The 20,012-nt window shown below is 49.7% G+C and overlaps 1 pseudogene; it reads left to right on the forward strand.

Moving 5' to 3' along the window:
* The window catches only part of LOC147718389 (uncharacterized), a 110,700-nt pseudogene extending 109,658 nt beyond the window's left edge, over positions 1-1,042 (forward strand).
* The last annotated feature ends 18,970 nt before the right edge of the window (positions 1,043-20,012 follow it).

The raw sequence follows: 20,012 nt of genomic DNA on the forward strand, positions 1-20,012 counted from the left end.
ATTCTCAGAAAAGTCTACATATCTTAGCCTAAACTAAAGTGGATGAGCACCAAGTTGGTAGATAACGACATGTCTGTGTAAACACACTATCTGCACGTCAAATGGTTGTTATTTAAATGTCACCCTGCTAACAAGTAATGTATGTATCTCTACATAATGTCCTAATGCCAGTAAACCTTTACCAATACCAAGTGATTGCAATCTAACAAGTTTGGATTGTCGACTAAAACATCCAAAACAGGTTCACCAAGGAATTTGAGAGTACTTAGCTGACAATCTAACATCTGTTCAACAGGGGAATCACAATCAACAGCTGGCGAGGCCACCACCAACCAGCATAGCCAGTCTCCCCACGGAACATGAACTCCCAGATGCAGTTTTTCTATCTTTCTCGAATTACGAGCACCAGCCTGGCCCCTCAGGACTGAAAGGGCGCACTCCATCTCAGGGCCTCATTGTTCCCACCACCACTACAAACCTCAACGCAGCAGCAACAACAACTACGCTGACCCTTGCTACACAGACCTGTGCAGCATCCACCACCACCATCACCACCGCTGCCTGATACACTGTCCTTGAGTCAGTGGTTACCAACACCTCCACCCAAGCTGTGGTTGCAGGGGACAGTGTGCGGGTACGTGGACAGCCAACGCCACAGGTTTGTTCCTGCAGGGCAGGTGCAACGGCAACTGAGGGATAATCACAGGAGGACACCAAGACTGAAGCCCTGGCCACCGTCACAAGAGTCCTTGGTGCATACCAACTGAACCAGGTACAGATGGGCCAGGTTGTAGAGGAACTGCGGGAGCTCCGCCTGATGCAGGGATCAATGGACACCCGAATGGGACAACTTGTGGGTGTTATGAGGAGCATACATGCTGCCCAAATACCGACTCCCCCACCCTCCAGTGGCCTGCCTGATGATACTCTCACCACCTCAGCTGCGGCCAGAGGGAGGGGTGAGCTGCAAGACAATGACTCATCAGACACCTCTGAGCCTGCAGCAGAGGCCCCCTTGCTGAACGCAGGAGGGGACATCTGAGAAACACCACGGAAGAATCAAGCAAAGCCAAGTCGCTGAGCCAGCCATGATGTCACCAGTGTTGCACTGAACATTGAGTTTGTTGATTATCCAATCCCACACGGTCATGTTGATGGCAGGAGTTTGTTGGACTGTGTAATTCCGTTATTGTGGCTACTACTCTATTTGTCTCTGTTACCATCACTGACAACTGAAACACTCGGTATGCACAACTAACATCCCACTCACAGTAAATTTAACACAATATGACAGAAAATAAATATCATTTACACCCCTATGCCTTTGTGTCAGTTCCATGTTTATCACAGTAAGTACAATGTAAACTCTGATTCCAATGTACCACAAGCTTTGATTGTGACTATACATTGATGCGGCAGAGGAACCTAGAATGACACAAGAAGTTGACATTGAGTTGTCATATGATGGCATTACAGCAACAATACACCACTCGTTAACACCGTACAAGATTCATCCCACATAACTCTAACCAACACCATCAACATAGACATGAGGTAAGTGGAAACAAAAACACAGCGCCACACACATTAGCCCTTAGCAGTGCTCCAACAACTTCCAGCATCCCAACGCATCATCAATGTGTTGGCACTAACAGCAAATCAAACAGACATAGTCATAGTTGATCAATGGTAACATACACTCAATGGAAGTAGTTGGCGATGAGCTGTTGACGCAGGTCAAGACCTTCCTCCTCACCACTATCATCGTCACTGGCATGTGTGGATTTGCAGCGGGGGGCATCTGCTGATCATTATTGTCCAGAATCAGGGGTTCTCTTTGCGCAAGGCCAGGTTGTGGAGCATGCAGCTTGCGACTATGATCTGACACACCTTTTCGGGAGAGTAGAGTAGTGCACCTCCGCTCTTGTCCAGACACCGAAATCTAGCCAAAAGTCCAAAAGCACGCTCCACCACATGATGTGTCCTCCCATTGCATTAATTGAAGAGGACTTCCCCTGGCGTCCTTGGATTCCTCCACGAGCTCAGCAACCAAGGCTGGTTGGCATACGCTGAGTCACCTAGTTGTGAAAAACATAGACAAACTATGTAATATAAATAGATAAGTAGACCAGCAGGTCACACATACAGCACAATACTTGGCACAGCTCACTCACCAACAATCCACGCATGCTCTGGATGCAGATTTTCCATCAATTGTGCCGGACTGGGAACCGTAACTGGCACTAGCAAACTGCTCTGCCGGCCCCTTGGGGGTACCGCCAGCTGTTTACTAGGGCCGGTTTGGGCCGATTTTGTTACAGCGGCCGATATTGCTGGCTCCCGGTAACAAAAACGGCCCAGCAGGGGCCCAAAACTGGCCCTCACCTCGTGGCCCAACGGGGAAACGCCCGGTGCCCACTACGGCCAGTCCAGCCCTGGATGACGCTGTTATGGACATTAAGGGGTGTGCATTGTAAAACACAGTGAGTCTGACCACTACACATCATTTACAGTGTATCGTCTGTCTTGCTCACTCACATAGTGCATCACAGATGAGGCCCAGTTTCACCTTGATTTCTGTGCTGGCACTCTGCATGTGTATGAGATGGGCAGGTAGTCAGTCCATCATTATAGATACTTAGATTGGAATAAGATAGATTGCTCCAAGTGTATTATGTGACATGGTATATGGCCTCTGCAGTCCATTGATGTATGTGTGTGGTATGTGTTTACATGCGCCTGGACTGACACACAATGGTACACAACACACTTTTAAAAATATTTCTCATGTTGTCTCCCATGCCTACAGCTCAAGGTCCATCAGAGTAAGGCTATATGGAGGGACATCACCCGCAAAGTACGGGCCCAGGGCGTCTCAAACCGATGCCATTCTCACTGCCACAAGAGGTGAGATGACATCTGCCCCCTCAGCAAAAATGTCACTGAAATTACTCTGGGGGTGGTCCCTCAAAGTGGCAGGTTGCTGCGTAGGAGCATGACCCCACTAATGGCTCGCATCCTGGACGTGACACAGCCAGAGCTGGATGGATGCTTGATGGCCCAACAGCACAAGTATTGTGCAAAGTGTGGCTTGGCGCATGAGTAATTGCATTAATCCTAGCCCAGTGCAAGGCTGAACCTCTGGGATGTCTCTAGTGTGATGCAACTGCTTCTAGGTAACCTCAGTGGCAAGTGCAGAGGTTCTGCATGTGTGCAATGTTTTGATTCTCATGTGGGAAATACATTTTGCTCAATACAAACTCATAATGACTATGGGTATAACATTGTGAACAGAATAATAAACAAGCATGTCCTATAAATTCTATATATAAAAAACCATTTAGATGTCATTGTTATAGGGAAGCATGTCTTCCAAATCATACATTTAAAGCCATTAGGATGGCATGGTGCGCAACAGATTCATTTGATATACAATGTTTACATACAGAATCAGCTGAACATTGCTGGAAAACGAAATTAACAGGTGTCTAACTCAACTGGTTACTATAGAGTGGCATTCTTCCATCGAGGTAAGACCTTGATTGATACTGTTACATCGGAGCATCCAACGACACTCGGTTGTATTCAAAATATTCGAGATGCTCCCACCTCTTTCTGGAATTTTGAGTACCTCAATAACCTGCCAACGCATATCACCGACGGGTGTGCTTTTTCTATACCGTTCTATGTAACTACAATCGTGTGATATGTCTTCTGTTTAGATTCCTGACTAATGGAGACTATCATTGATGTATGTATTAGGTGCAATTCGCGCACATTTGAATTCTTAACCGTGGATAAATTCCTGTTTCACATGGGATATATAAGTCATTGCCTTGATTGACGTGGTCCTTTTTTACTTATATAATTCTTGGACATGTCGATTCTATAGGACTGAGTACGTTATGTCCTTTGACACTATGTTGACAATAGTATGTGGAACCGGACGAGGCCATTTATTACCCTCCCCTTGCCTTTCAGCCAATTCAATTGGATATGTTGGTGAACACAATTTAAAGACGCCACCTGCTGAACCCACGGGTTTGAGGATACTTGGAGGCAGTATTGAGACGCCTACCTATTAATCTTTGTCTCCTGTGTGGAATTAGCTAAGTAAGTTATTGAGCGTAATTTTTCAAAGACTTGCAATTGTCCTGGTCACATTTTGTGGACATGGTTATTAAGTGTATATATACATATCTCCTTCACAGAGTTTGGAGATCTGTTCAAGAGCCATTACAATTTTTGGTTGGATGATTGTACATCCAGGTGATTTTTATTCCCCTTTTTTTAACTTCTTGGTTGCTGGAATCACGACCGGTGTGGTGGTAGCTTCCTTGGTTCTTTATATTTAATTTCTCATTTGGTGGTTCTTTCCTTCTAGCCTTTTCCTCTGAAGAAGCCTACTCTTTAATATAAAGCTGATAGATATTTACAATTTTATTCTATACAGCAAAATTTCTTCACTCAAGTTACTTTTTGTCCTAATGATGACCGCATAGTAACCCAGCGGTCGAAACGCCGTTGACGCCTTTTTGTGGCCATAATTTGAGAAGGACACATTATCTTGTCTTTGTTGTTCCTTGTAGATATAATGTTTGTTTGTTAGCCACGTGTTTGGCATGTGAATTGTGTTTTTTTTGTTTTGCCAACATTCCTCTTGAGCGTTGTGTTTTTTGGATTGTTTTTATATAAAAAATTGAAATACATGTATAATAAATTCTTACTGCTTTTGTAATTTATCTATGTGTATATTTAGGCTTCTTCTTGTCCCTTTGTAATTTATTTATGTCATAATTGTTGACCTGAACCATCTGTTTGTTGCTATAAGAAATTGGGATCATGCAGATAATAAATGGAGAAGTTGGATGTGGGACTTTCAGTCCAAGTCTTTCTGTTTGCATTGCAAATCATGTTTGTTGAGCAGGCCACTTTACTGAACCTATGTCTCTGTCTCTTGCAGCATCGACAGAGGGCAGGGAAGGAGAGGGGCCCAATACTGTAGGGGAAGCTACTGAAATAACTGGTCCCCAGGAGTACAGCAACACTGAGGGGACCATCGCCTCGGAGGGGGACAGAAGTGCCCTGGAGGGGTCTGGTTCCGAAACACCTACCTCCACATCTTCACACTCCAGCGGGGCCTCCCCAGTGATGGCGGGCACTGGAAGTTCAACATCTGCTTCTTGGTCCGCCACACCCGGTCCTGTGTCCACCCTCCCTGAAGCTCATCAAAGTGGTAGCCAGGCCCGTAGCCCTAGGAAGGGTTGAGTCTCCTTCCCAACAGGCACCCCTGCCCGCGCCATGTCTCCCCTGCTGCCCTCAGTGTGGAGGCCATAGACATATTGCGGCAGCTGTATGTGGGTAAGACTGCGCTCCTGAATGCCCTCCAGGATCATGGCAACAAGTTTGCACAGGTTATTGCGTTCATGGAGGGCATTCATTTGGACGTGGGTGGCCTGCACAGAACGGTCCAGTCTTTGGCCTCCATAGTGACAGCAGCCATTCTGTAGTCCCAAGCTCCCAGTCCAGCTCCTGTCTCTTCTGCAGCCACCCTCCCAGTGCCCCCACCTGACCAGAGCACACACACCAGAGCACCCAGGCACCCAGTCATCCACACACACAGCACACAACAACAGCACTCCAAGCGACAAAGACACCATACACCATCTCCACAGCACACAAAAAGCAAACATGGCCACAACACAACCAGCCCATCACAGGACACTCAGAAACATAAGGATAAAAATCATGCATCCACATTGCATACCTCATGTTAGAACTGGCTATTTCTGGTAGGCTAAGGCTGACGCCAAAGCCAGGCAGAAACCACCATTCTAGTCAGGGCAAGGAAGTCACATGCCAAGATAACCTCTGCTCACCCCCTTGGTAGCTTGGCTCAAGCAGTAAGGCTAAACTCGGAGGCAATGTGTAAAGCATTTGCGTCAGCGCACAACAGCAACAACATCCTAGGCACACCACAAAAGAGACTCCACACAAGGTTATTATAAAAATAACTTTTGTATTGTAAAAACATATCAGATAAAATCACGCATATACATTGTGCCAACTAGCACAGGCAATATTCACAGGGATTATGTACACCAGACAGGGCCACATGGGCGCCTGTCTGAATCAGATATAGTACTTCTAGATAAAATGTAGAATGTAAAATCACTTCTAGAATAACTGTAACATAAAATAATAATCAAAGATAACAACCAGTAACCACTGGTAACAGGAACCAGGACCTTACTAGGACCACCTGTACTAAGGAAGAAGAACCACCTAAGTATCACACAGCATTTAGGGGTCTAAGAAAGAATACATTACTCATGATGCAATAAACCTACATTCAGGGGTGCAGCGCAAGAAGACACATGATGCCTAAACATTCAGAGGTGCAGCGCATGGAAAGAAAGACACATGATGCAGTAACACATTCAGAGCTGCATAATAAATCAATAGCGCAAAAACTCACATAAGCAATAACTATTAAAAAGCATAGAAATCACATTGCGCCAACACTACATAAGCCACTACCTGTGGCAGTCCCTAGGCCAACTGGCCTTGTGGGGCAAGGATGCCCTGGGTCCAATGTCAGGGGGCGCTGCCATGCAGCGCCAGTCACCAGTACAAAAAGCCAAAACGTGGCAGCTGCCCACAAAGTGCTGGGCAACTGGGATCAGAAAGCTGTGGCAGGGCTCTCAGTAGCCCCTAGAACAATTTGGCGCCACCTGAGCCACACAGGCTCTAAAACAAACACTGTGGCCAAACGTTGGAGCCCTCAGGCTCTGCAGACAATGCCCCCTCGAGCCTTCTCATGGCTCTACACCAACAATGCCCTCTTCGGTGGGGCGGCCCGCTGCCATCTGGGGCCGCCCTACATGCTAGCAGCCCACGGGGGGCGGGCACCGGTAATGTGCCCCGACGCCACAAAACTCCATCTGCCCCCTCACGGAGCAGCAACAGCACTGCCCCCGTCCCACCCGGTCCACACGGAGCCCCCCAGCCCTTTGACTCACCGGGCTCTCCTGTGCGGGGCTCCTCCGGGCGGCGGCTTCCTCTTCTGGGCAGCGCGGGGCTCCTCTTCCGCCACAGAGCCCCGCCTGCAAGCACAGCTGCTCTCTGCACTCGAGGCTCTCCATCCATTCGGGGAGCCTCGCGCTGGCCTTCCTCTCCCTCGCCAGGGCTCCCTCGACACCCGGGAGCCCCCAGCAGCGGCCACGAAGCTTCTCCTCTTCTCGGGCCCGGCGGTGATCACCCGGCCCTTCTCCACAGATGCCGCTGGGCTCCCTCAGCTCAAGGGAGCCCGGCCGACCCGCCGCCATGCGTCCTCTTCTCTCCCTTCCTTCCCCGGGCTCGCGGTCGCCATTCCTCGGCACCCGGGCTGCGGGGGCGGGACTTCCGGACGGCCGTGCTGGGATTGGCCGGCCGGCCAAGCACTTCCGGGTCGCTGCGGGCAGCGCAGCGGCCCTTCTCCTAGGCAGGCAGGTGGACAGGCAATCAAAATATCGGCGTGGGCAGCCGAAAGTAAAGTTGGCAATAAGCGAGGTGGGCACTCGCAAAGTAAATAATCAAATAAGCGGGGTGGCACCCGCCAATCCTAACGCAAAATGCGTGCAACGAAACGCTCAAAATGCAGCCAGGAGCACTCTCAAGCGCTGGGATCCCAGCACAGCGCTCCCAGGCGCCAAAGGTCCCCAGAGCAGACCCCTACAGCAAGAAGGGTCTACAGAAAGCTCAAGACGTCCAGCAAAAGTCCTTAAAGATGCAGCCAGGCAGGGGGACAGCCAGGAAGAGTCCCCCAGCAGTCCATCAGATGTCCAGGAGCTGGGCAGGGCCCAGGGATTCCCCTGAGCCTCAGCAGCAGCATGCCCCTGGCAGATTCAAGTTAGAAACAAGAACATTTTGGAAGGGGACACAGCCCCTTCTTATACACAGAAAAGCCTTTGAAGTCCTTTGAAGTCCTTTGAAGCAGGCAGTGTGAGAACCAGCTAGACTGGTTTAGAGGGAAGTCCCCTTCAGTATCAGGGACAGAGGTGTCAGTCGCCCAGCGGGAGGTGGAGCCAGCTTTGTAGTTACACAGGAACAGCCCTTCACTATCAGGTGCCATCTCCTCCCTCTTCCCTGGCAGCAGATGCTGCCTTTCATCCATGGGCTGACTTCAGACAACCTCCTGGGCTCTCTAGCCCCTGTCATCCTCAAACCAGACAGTCAATCCACAAGCAGGCCCAGGCACTATGGGCCAGGCTCACCAGCCAATCACACGCTAGCACCAACTTACACAAATATTCCAACTTCCAAAAGTAGTACTTCTAGACTAGACACAGTCATGCCGCATACATCATTTTGCAGCATTCATTCTCACGAGTTCTCTCATACCAAACTCGCCCCTGCACTCCCCACACATCAGGAACTACCATGGGCATACATATTCCCCATTCATTCCTATGGGAGGGCAGGTCACTCACCACACATACAGAGAGCTCAAGCACTTTACACTGTACCACAGTGAAAAAGTGCGCAGAGGCCTAAAATCACCAACACCAGGTTCCATAAACAGGCTAGGAAAAAGCAAAAAGTCTAGGGGTGAACCTGCCCAACGGGCCGGGTCCAACACCTCACATTCCTCGCCCTCCAAGCACCCTCGCATCCCCACACCTGACAAAACCACCCAAACACTTGCCCTAACTGCCGTGGATTTGGTGCCTGCCACAACTGGCCCCACCCACCTTCAGAGGGCTGTTGTGCCAAAGACTTCCACTCCCACCACCACCCCTGTGAAGCGTGGACAAGGAAGAAAAGAGGGGAAAGTACCGCCACAACAGGGTAGGCAGGGTAAAAGGCCACCAACACCTCAGCGTACCACCAGGTTTGGGAAATTGCCACAGGAAGATCCACCACCACCTGCTACTCTTTCGGGGAAAAGGGAGGCTGTTGGGGCCACCTCGCTTGTCACTTGTGCAAAGACACTTGGTGGATATCGAATCCCCAAACAATTGAGACCCAGCCCTCAACATGCATCATCAGCGACTGAGACTCCCCCCAGCATTTCTCTGCCTCCCCGTGCCACAACTCCACCAGGTCCATCCAGCCCTCAAGCTCCCACATCCAGGGATCCCTCTACCTCAGCCAGTTCTCCACCTCCCAGGTCCAGTCCTCCGACTGGCCAGACAGTCATCCCCCTCCCAGTTCAACTTCTCCCCAAATTTGAACCTGAGTCCCCCTTCCCACCCCATACCTCCCTGAGTGGTGCCTTAACTGCCCATTTGATGCCCCTATCTCGGTGAGATTCCCCATGGCAGTGGACTGTGTTACAGGTCTGTTGTGCAAGTTTTCATGCACACATATGCAGACTCAAAATTTGGATTGGCAGCTGCCCTTGATATTTTGCACTTATTATGCATATATAGAGTTTATGTAATAAAAAGATTATTTATGTCCTGAGCTTTGTCGCTGGCCTTGCTAATGATGCAGTATAATGTATGTGTACATGTTCATCTGTTTCATGCTCTGAATGCCACATTCACATTGGCATGTTCTTTCTTTGCTTTTGCAGAGGTCCCCAGAGGTTACGGCAACTAATGTGCTTATTGACTCAGAGGCTTAATTTGGCCATGATGCTTGATTGTGGTCGCCTACTCTTGTCCTCTTCATTCTTTTATCGGGATTCTACTTTTGTACAAGTCATATTTGGATGCTCTACATCAACAGCAGCTATTTAAATTTACAAGATGACTTGAGGGGTGGACAGCGTACATCATATCTGTGGGGTCTATGTTGATGTGTACACACCAGTGTAGATGTGTAATCATCTTGGGTAGGTATGGCTTCATAGTCACATGGGTACATTAGAATGTGAGCACTTACTCATACAGTGTGATTGTTCTGTCATTAGCTGAAGTATTGATGTGTATGTGCTCTTGAGCATGACCCTTTCACACAGATTGATCCAGTTGATGAGTGCCTGTTTGTTTACATGATCAGACACCTGCTGGAGGTTTTGGACACATGAAAGGAGTTGTTTGTTGGGCAATGTGCAGTGTGTCGGTGTGACCTTGCAGTCCTAGGGTACACTGACTTGTTGTCTACTTCATTAGTGAGTATGCAGAGTGTGTCACTGCAATGTCTGTGTTGTGAGTTTTGGGATCAGTGATGGCTCTTGCTTAACTTTGTTCTCACTTCACTGACTGGCTCTGGCAAACAAACATTATATGTGACTTTTCACATACATTGATGTCACTTTACACTTTACTACACTACGTGGTATTGAAAGTCATACCAGCCCCAAGAAGACCATTTGAGGCCTACACATTGTGAGTTTCTCCTCTATGTGTTTTTGCTCTGTACACTCCTCACCTGTACAATACAACTGTATACACCACTTCCTTAATATATGTTCCATTCCATGCCATTCCAGTGTTTGACCTTCCCCACCACTCCATAATGTGACACTATACAGTGGGAGGATGATCTGTGTCCAGAACCATTGTGCCCCTAGGCGCTGCTTCACAATTTGTTATGTGCTATGTGAGTCTACTTGATTGTAGTCTTGGTTGCTCATGTACAGTACAGATGAGTTTCCAGCACAGTACTCTAGTCAGGTTCCATGGATGTGTGTTTGCCTGAGTTGTGCAGCAGTAGGTGATAGCAAAAGTGTGTATCTATTTGCTGAGGTACTGCTACCCATCCGGAGTGTGAAGTGATCTGTGTGCTGTGATGATTTGTGATGTTCAAGTTCATGGTGGTGAAATCAGATATGTCTGATGTTGGTTTAAGTGGTGTTCACACACTGCTTACTGTGCATGCACTGCTGTCAGTGGATGTTGCATTGTCCTTGCAAACGAACACAAGAGGGACCCTGGAATCAGATACTCAGAGAGGCTGGCAGGGAAAAAGCAAATACAAGAACAAAACCTCTCACTACAATTTCTTTACACTATGGTAATATATCCTATATTAATTTAAATAATAACATTGTCCCACAAACAGAATTCTTCAAAAAAATATATCGTTTTTTAAATTAATTTATACAATTTTATGGTAAATCAAAGAATTATAACACAATCAAGTATATCATTATACATATACTCAATAAATGTTGACTATGTACAAGTTAATACAGTATACATATACCCCCAAAAAGCAAATCGTTCACACATACCAATACAGTCAACCCATTCACACAACTCATACGAACTAACAGTCTCACCAGTCTTGTCAAACTCAACAACATGAACATGTCAAAAATGTATATATAAAGACTCAAAAACAATATATACACAAACAAAGCGAAACTTTTTAATAACAAAGACAAGCACTTGTCTTTGTTGTTAAAAAGTTTCACTTTGTTTGTGTATATATATTGTATGTTGTTTTTGAGTCTTTATATATATTTTTTGACTTGTTCATGTTGTTGAGTTTGACAAGACTGGTGAGACTGTTAGACTAATGAGTTTTGTGAAGGGGTTGACTGTATTGGTATGTATGAACGATTTGCTTTTTGGGGGTATATGTATACTGTATTAACTTGTACATAGTCAACATTTATTGAGTATATGTATAATGATTTACTTGATTGTGTTATAATTCTTTGATTTACCATAACATTGTATAAATTAATTAAAAAACGACATATTGTTTTAAAGAATTCTGTTTGTGGGACAATGTTATTATTTAAATTAATATAGGATATATTACCATAGTGTAAAGAAATTGTAGTGAGAGGTTATGTTGCATTGTCCTTGCCAGGTGTGAGTCCCCCCCGATGTCCAGCTGAGATTGCTATGGGATGTGTTTGGATTTGCATATGTTATGAATTTGTTGTTGAGGGATGCAATCTTTGTCCTATGTTGGCTCTCTCTACTGACAGGTCCATGTGTGTGTAGTGTTGTTTTAGCATGCCATTGTGTGTGAGGAGTGTGTGTGTTTGAATGCATTCAGATGGGTGTTGAGTTCGTACTGTGCATTTACTGTGTGCATGTCACATACAGCAATGTTGAGGCATGTTTATCATCTTGTTTTGTGTGCACAATTGTTCTATGACCTCCTATCTTTGAACAGTCACTTGTCAGCAATGTGCATGTGAATGCTTGTGCAACACACTGACACCATGCTCACTTTGTAACCGGTGGAGTGTCTATGGCTTTTTTGGCAGATTTGTCTGGATGCACATACTTTGTGGTTATATTTGTCATTTGTTTATGTTTATTTGGATACGTTTTGAATATGCTGTTTTTCAGATGGCCAGAGGAGAAGTGTTATCTATTCCGGGGTGGTCTGGGATCACATTGCCTTTCCACTATTATGATGCACGTGGCCATGCTTGTCCGACTTCTTTTGGTGTGGTTTGTGAGACATGCATTTGGCAATTGGGTAGAGTGCAGCATTTGATCAGACATCCCTGAGTGGAACTCAGACATTTTTAGATACACACTAGGGTGTAGCATTGAATAGCAGGAAGGTCAATGGAGCTTATTTTCACCTTTATCAGAGATTGTCCCAGGTGTAGAGCAGTGAAGGGGGAAGATGTGTAGGTGAGAGGTATGTGTGAAGGTTACAGTTAAGTTTGACAGTAAGGGAATGTTATCATGAGCCATGAGTGTTGTGCTGGTGGCATACACGTCATATTAGTTAATACAGATGAGGGGCTGGTCACTGTATAGCGTATTACAGGTCATCTCAATCTGGACCAATGCAATACTTGCATTGCTGGATCACAGTGATACTGAACAGATGTTACTTTCATACAATTGGAATCCTTGTGCTACACATGCATTATTTGATGTCCTAAGTGTAGTGTCATATGTGGTACCTCTTGAATTCCATGTACATATGGTACCAGTCATTTCTCCATGCCTTTCCTGCAATGTGCCCTCCACTTTTTAATAGTTTACTTGTTATCATACATTGCTGCTGACTCATAGTTTGTGTATGAGGCAGAGTAAGAGGGTGTGAGCTGTATCAAGGACTTCACATGCAGGGTGACCATTTACAAAGTTGTTAATATGCACAGTAACTCTTCGTTTCTTCAATTACTCACATTTATTCACATGAGTGGAAGGCAGGTGTGAGGAAGAGGAGGGTTGTCATGAGTTTCAGGTCAGAGTTTACTGCTGTCAAGATGAACTCTTGCTGACACTTTGGCATTCATTCAATACTTTATAGTTGGTGCTACCTTTGTTAAGGTGGAGTTATGGTGTGAAGGTGTTCTGTGAAGTGGCAGTGTAGTCAGTGTTGTTGATGTACAGGACATACTCACATGGTGTCATTTGGTACAGCAGTACACAAGTGAGTCAAATGCACACTGGTGCTTACTTTGAGTTTGCTGTTAGAGTCAGAAAATGTGTACAGTGTTGCATGGTATGGGCTGTCATTATGTGGTATGGTCTACCATTGTATGTGATGATCCCACCAATGTCTGCTTGGGGTGTGTGCTGAGCTGTGATTATGTGGCAGTGGGATCTAAAACCAAATGTCATCTACCTTGCCTCTCTGACTCATCCAACACCTTGTTGGACTACTGGGAAATACCCATACACACCCTGTTTGATCTGCCCTCCTCTGTTCCACATTGTATGTGGACTGAACCTTATTTGGCTGCAATGATGACTATTGTCTTTTGAAGGGACTCTTGCCTTATCGTTCACTCCTGTTGCTATTCAAGTGATGATGATCCTACTGAGATGTCACTCTAGACAGTGGCCTGTACATGACTCCTTACAGCAGATATGTTGTGCTGACTGTGTGGTATCCTCATGTTATATGTATGTTCTTGTATCCAGCTGCTCAGCCCAGTGTGAGTGTTCTCTTCGGAATCTTAGTGTGTGTGTGGAATGTTGGATGCATGAGAGTTACAGTTAAGGATGGGCTGAGCGGCCAGTACGCCGCTCCTGATGGGGCTGTTATCTTGTCTATGACTTCTGCTTAATAAACATCTTCTACAAGTACCTGATTTGGTCTACGGTGTCTACATATCTACACCAGAACCTGTGGGACCTACCCACTACATTTTGGCGACGATGGATCAACGTACCTACAACTTTCAAGGATGAAGTGCATCTTGAGTCTAACAAGTAAGCTAAATAACTGTCAAGCAAAAAAGTACCTTCTTGAAAGAAAAAGCAGTAACTTAAAACGTAACTAGATGAAAAGAAATGATGATGAAGCTCATTAAGAAGCATACAACTTAAGGTAAAAGATTCTTATCAAGTAACCAGACCAAAAACTACCTGCTTGCCCCATCAGTGTCCATCACAACGAACAGCCCAAGTGCAGGTGAGCGGTGTCTGTATATTTTCTTCAAGGATATTTAATTAACATGCTGCCGAAGTCGAGCTAATATAGATTTTTAAGCATCAAGAAAGCCAATCCTTCAAAAAGAAACGTTTTATTCGGCACATGATGAAAATGTTATCAGTGATTTTATGTGACATTGCCCACCGGAGTGGGGCTAAAGTGAGTCTTTGGTTGAGAGGCGATTGGCTGTTTTCAAGGACATTAATTGGCAAATTTAAAAAGCTAGTGATAAAAAGCGTAGGCATCTTTTTTTTTTATTTAAAGACTTTGTTGAGGGGCGTGGCCAAGATGGCGGGCTGAGAGGTCGCACTTGCCGAGAGCTCCCGGGCCCCTGAAACCCTGCACCGCTCGTAACCGCTGATTCCCCCCCGGATCATGCGGTGATTGAGCCTGGAGACCCCGGTGGCGGTGCGGAGCGATCGTTGAGCCTTGATTGCCCCTTCGGAGGTGCGATTCAGACCGAAACAGCTTGGGGCGGAGCCCGCTGGCGGCCTGTGTGTGAGCCGGGAGCCGCGAGACCTCTGGGCCCGGGGATCCTGACGGTGTGCCCTGCCGCCTGTGAATGGCCCGCTGAAGTGCCTGGGCCGTGGTGTCGGAGTAGGAGTCGACGGGGACTTCGCGAATGGAGCGGAGCTGACCGAAGGTGGTTGATGAGAGCGGAGCTGCACGGAGGAGTAAGACGGAGGCGGAGCCGGCATCGAGTTGCTACGCAGGTCCGAGGCTTGAGGGTGCTCGCCCCGTGAGGCCACTACGGCCCGGCACTGGTCGTGGAGGAGTGGGGTTGTGCCCCCAGGGCAGATATTCCCCCAGGATTGCCGGCCCCGGCAGCCCCTGCCCCGCGAGTTTGCCCTCCGGCTGTGTTTCTCGCCACTGGACTTGAGACGAGGGTAGGCCTCACTCCTTGGGCGTTGGCCTATTGATAGTGACGGGCGGCCATTTTGTGGACTCCGGCCCAGCTGCTCGGCCCTGCTCGGGATCTCTGTGTGGCGGTGTTCCCTGACCGGTGTGTAGCTGCTCTGGCCCTGTTGATCTCTTTTGCCGAGCGCCGTCCACCGACGCCCCCTGTGCAGCCAAGATGTCGAACGCTAGGGGACAAAGAAGGGGTGATCGGACTTTGCCGGACATGTTGGGGCGCGGTGCCCTGCGTAGCAGAGGGAATCAACCCACCACGACCTCCCCGGCCCCGACCAGGGGCGCTGAAGGAGGAGAACCCCCGGTAACACGGTCATTCCTTGAGTTGCTCTTCAGCTCCTTGCAGGAGGACTTTCAAACGTTGAAGCAAGAGGTGGCCGGGGAGGTCTGCGAGGTACGGAGAGAGGTGGACTCCCTGGGGGAACGGGTCAACACCGTGGAGGAGGCCGGTCACTCCAGAGACGAGGAGATCACCCATCTGCAGCAGGAGGTCCTGCGGCTGCGGGAACAACAGATTGAGCTGCAGGCCCACGCCGAGGACCTCGAAAATCGATCCAGGCGGAATAACATCAGGGTCCGTGGCGTTCCGTCAGGCGAGGAGGGTGAGAACGTGACGGCATACTTGGAGGGCCTCTTCCGTGCAATCTTGGGGGAGTCGGAAGACTTTCAGGTCCGCATCGACAGGGCGCACCGGGTGGGTCGCCCCCGCAGAGCCACAGCACCCCCCCCGGACATCCTGGCCTTCTTGCCGGACTTCCCCCTGAAGGAGCGGATCCTCCGCGAGGCGCGGAGACAGCAGCCTTTCCGATTCCGAGACCACCCGGTGGCCCTGTATCAGGATTTATCTACGGTCACGCTGCAGAAGAGAAAATCCTGTTCTTTTCCAGAAAGCCTGGGGAGGGATATAAATTTCCTGTAGTGTTTCTTTTGGTTCTTGTGGTGTTTACTGGACAAGCGCTTAGAGACCCCGGGGTTATATAGCGCTATATAAATCGAAATAAATAAATAAATAAATAAATAAAATCGCCACGGACTTCCTCCAGGAGCAGGGGACGCAGTACTTTTGGGGTCACCCTTTCCGCCTGATTTTTAGGTGGAACGGGACACTGCGCCAGCTCCGGTCCCTCCAGGACGTTTGCGCGGTGTTGGGCCTCACTGCATCTGATACGGACACCCCGGCGCCCCGCCGCAGGCGAAGCACTCGAGACGGCTGGCAGCAAGCAGGGGGAAGGCGCTCCCCAACGCCGGAGCGACCGGGATCGCCCACGATTCGGGCGGACATGGCGGCCGCCATCCAGGAGGCCTCCAGAGTGGCGTCGACTGGCGAAGTGGCCCTGACGGCCTGAATTTACTCCGGGGGGAGTCTGCACTAGCCTTTTCTTATTGCAGGTGCGGGGGTTCTGGGGGAGGGTGGGGCAGGATGGCGAGTGCAGGAGGTGGTGGCTGGACGTCCACTAGACTGACTTTCCACGGCCTTGTCCGATACGGACCGGACTGGGACAATGTCTTCTTTGCAAAGTTTGAGAAGCGGGGAGTGGGAACGGGAACGGCAGGGGGATGTTTTGAGTTTGGGGGCTAGTGAGGGGGTTGGTAGTTGGGGGGGGTACGGATTCGAGCGTTTGGGGTTCCAAGGGGAGGGGGGGGTTCTTCTAGTTGTGGGGTGTTGGGGTCTGGGGACTGTACTGTGCCATAGAGATATCCGTGGTTGCTGTGCGTTGAGGCTTCGTGAGATGGCCTCCATGTTTGCTTGCTGGGCTTTGCCTATCTGTGTGTGCTCCAATGATTCCCCTCCTTGATGGCTCTTAAAGTGGTCACTCTAAATGTGAAAGGGTTGAATAATCCGGTTAAAAGGCGGGCGGTATTGTCTCTGTTGGAGAACTCCCAGGCCGATGTTTGCCTGCTGCAAGAGACCCATCTGCTGGCTAAAGACTGTTCCAGAATGCGCACCCCCAAATTCCCTACGCAGCTTTTCTCCTCTAGCGCCTCTAAAACAGCAGGGGTGGCGCTCCTGTTCTCTAAGGGGTTCAGGGGGGAGATCTTACACAAAGTGGCGGAGCAGAAAGGGAGGCTTTTGGCATATAGGATCAGGGTGGGGGGTTTAGTACTGACTGTCGGCTCTATCTACGGCCCCAATGACCACCAGGATCAATTTTTGCACAGGGCACTGGAAGATGTAGCGTCCACCTCGGATAGGCACATAGTGCTGGGGGGAGATTTGAATCTAGTTTTCGACGCGGCTATGGACAGGTCTGTGCAGCGGCGCCACCAGTTGGGTGAGCTCTCGGGCTCAATTCGCACTCGACTTGAGGAGCTGGACTTGCATGACATGTGGCGCCACCTCCACCCCACTACCCGCGCGTACTCCTACTTTTTACATGCACATAAGTCCTATGCGCGACTGGACCATCTACTTGTGTCGGGTCCGATGCCTGCTTTAGCCTCGAACGCTGATATGGGGGTTCTCTCTCTTTCCGACCACGCGCCGGTGGAGGGTACTTTCAATCTGCCCCCGGTAGCTCGGCCGAGAGGGGTCTGGCGGCTTCGGGACACGCTATTGCACAGACGGTCGACGGTGGACCAGATTCGCGCGGCCATTGTGGACTTCCAACGCGTGAACGATAATGACGATACCTCTCGCGCGACGCAGTGGGCAGCCCTGAAGGCTGTGCTCCGGGGCGAATTCATAGCTATCTCCTCGGCGGAGAACAAGGACCGACAGCTCAAGAGGGATGAGCTCACCCGGCAGGTGCGGGAGCTGGAGCAGGTTCATCATAGAACGGGGGCCCCCAGGGTCTGGAGACAGCTGAAAGCTGCCAGGAAACTCTTGGCGGCCCTGGACACGGACCGGGCGGAGTACGCGATGCTTCGTCTGAAGCACAAGTATTACACCGGCGGCGATAGATGCGGGCGGCTCTTGGCCAATAAGCTTAGGGTGCAGCACCAACAGCACCGAGTGAAGGAGCTGGCTGACCCGACCGGAGGTTCTGTCACGGCAGATGAGCAAATAGCGGACGTCTTCCGTAGATTCTACGCAGACCTCTACACTGGTGAGGCCCCCTCCGCCCAAGCGGAGGCGGAATATCTAGAGTCGGTACCGCTCCCGTCGTTAACGCCGGATTAGGCTCAGTATCTGGAACGAGAAATCCGTATCGAGGAGGTGGTCACGGCGATATCCCGGCTCAAACCGGGCAAGGCCCCGGGACCGGATGGCTTTATCCCTCTGTTTTATAAGACCTTCTGCCAGGAGCTGGCGCCTTTGCTGACCCGCCTTTTCAACACCTTCGCGGAGAAGGGTGCCATTCCCCCCGAATTTCTTCAGGCCACGGTCAAGGACAGGACCGCCTGTGGATCCTACCGTCCTATCTCGTTGCTGAACACGGACTTGAAAGTGTTCACCAGTATATTAGCAGCACGCCTGGCACTTCATCTCCCGGGCATGGTTGACTCGGATCAAGCGGGCTTCGTGCCTGGCAGGCAGACAGTGGACAACACAAAGAGGGTGACTCATATTCTTGAGAAGGCCTCCAGGATCCCCGGGGAAAGGATGCTCCTCTCCATAGACGCGGAGAAGGCTTTCGATAGGGTGCACTGGCCCTACCTAGAGAAGGTCTTGGGCAAGTTCGGGATAGGCGAGAAGTTCCGTCATCTGATTTTCAACTGCTACCGGTCCCCGTCCGCGGTGGTCCGAGTGAACGGAGGTAGCTCCCGGCCCTTTGCCATAGAACGGGGTACGCGACAGGGGTACCCACTGTCTCCTTTGCTCTTTGCCCTTTACATGGAGCCGTTTGCTCAAAGGGTTCGGCAGAACCCCGACATCGTTGGTGTCAAGATGGGCGAATTTCATCATGCGATTAGCCTGTACGCAGATGACGTCATTCTGATGCTCGATGACCCGCGGAGGTCACTGCCGGCTTGCATTGCAGAATTGGACCTCTTTGCCGAGGTGGCGGGCTTTAAGGTGAACCTCGGGAAATCAGCCGCCCTCGACATTTCGCTCGCTAATGCCACCAGAGCGGAACTGCAGAGGCTTTACCCTCTGAGCTGGTCCAAGGACCGGATTCCGTATTTAGGGATCCTGTTGGCGCCCTCCCTCCCGGCGATGGTCACGGCCAACTATGCGGCTTTGAGCACGAAAATCAGAGAGGAACTAGGTCGGTGGGATAAAGGCACGTTGTCGTTGCTAGGTAGGGTGGCCGCTGTGAAGATGACCCTCCTGCCTCAGGTGCTATACCTGTTTAGGGCGTTGCCGCTCCAACCCCCCACAGGGTGGCTTGCGGAGACCCAAGCGGCCATTGCACGGTTCGTGTGGCAGGGCCGTAGACCGCGGATCAAGAGGAGCATCGCGACGCTGGCGCCCGAATCTGGGGGACTGGGGATACCGGACTTAAAGAAATATTTCCAGGCCGCCCAACTCCGCTATCTGGTGGAATGGAGCCGGTGGGAGTCAGACAAACACTGGCTGTTCCAGGATCAAGCGGTGGCGGGCAGGACATTACAGGAGGTCCCATTCTTGAAGCGGGCTCATCGACCCCCTAACCTTTACGCATCTTTTGTGACGCGTGTCCCGCTTCGGGCGTGGGACTCAGTGGCTGTTAGGAATGAGCTTACTACTTTCCCCTCTCCCTTTACGCCGCTCATTGGCAATCCGGACTTCGGTCCCGGCATGGAGCACGGTGCTTACGATCGCTGGCAGGCGGCCCGCTGCTGCACTTTGTATCATCTATACGGCCCGAGGGGGTCGTCCCCTTCCAGGACTTGCAGCGGGACTACGGCCTCCCAGAGGCGGAGTGTATGAGATATAT

The sequence above is a fragment of the Lissotriton vulgaris genome, chromosome 4_1 (assembly GCF_964263255.1).
Source record: "Lissotriton vulgaris chromosome 4_1, aLisVul1.2, whole genome shotgun sequence".
Taxonomy (NCBI): domain Eukaryota; kingdom Metazoa; phylum Chordata; class Amphibia; order Caudata; family Salamandridae; genus Lissotriton; species Lissotriton vulgaris.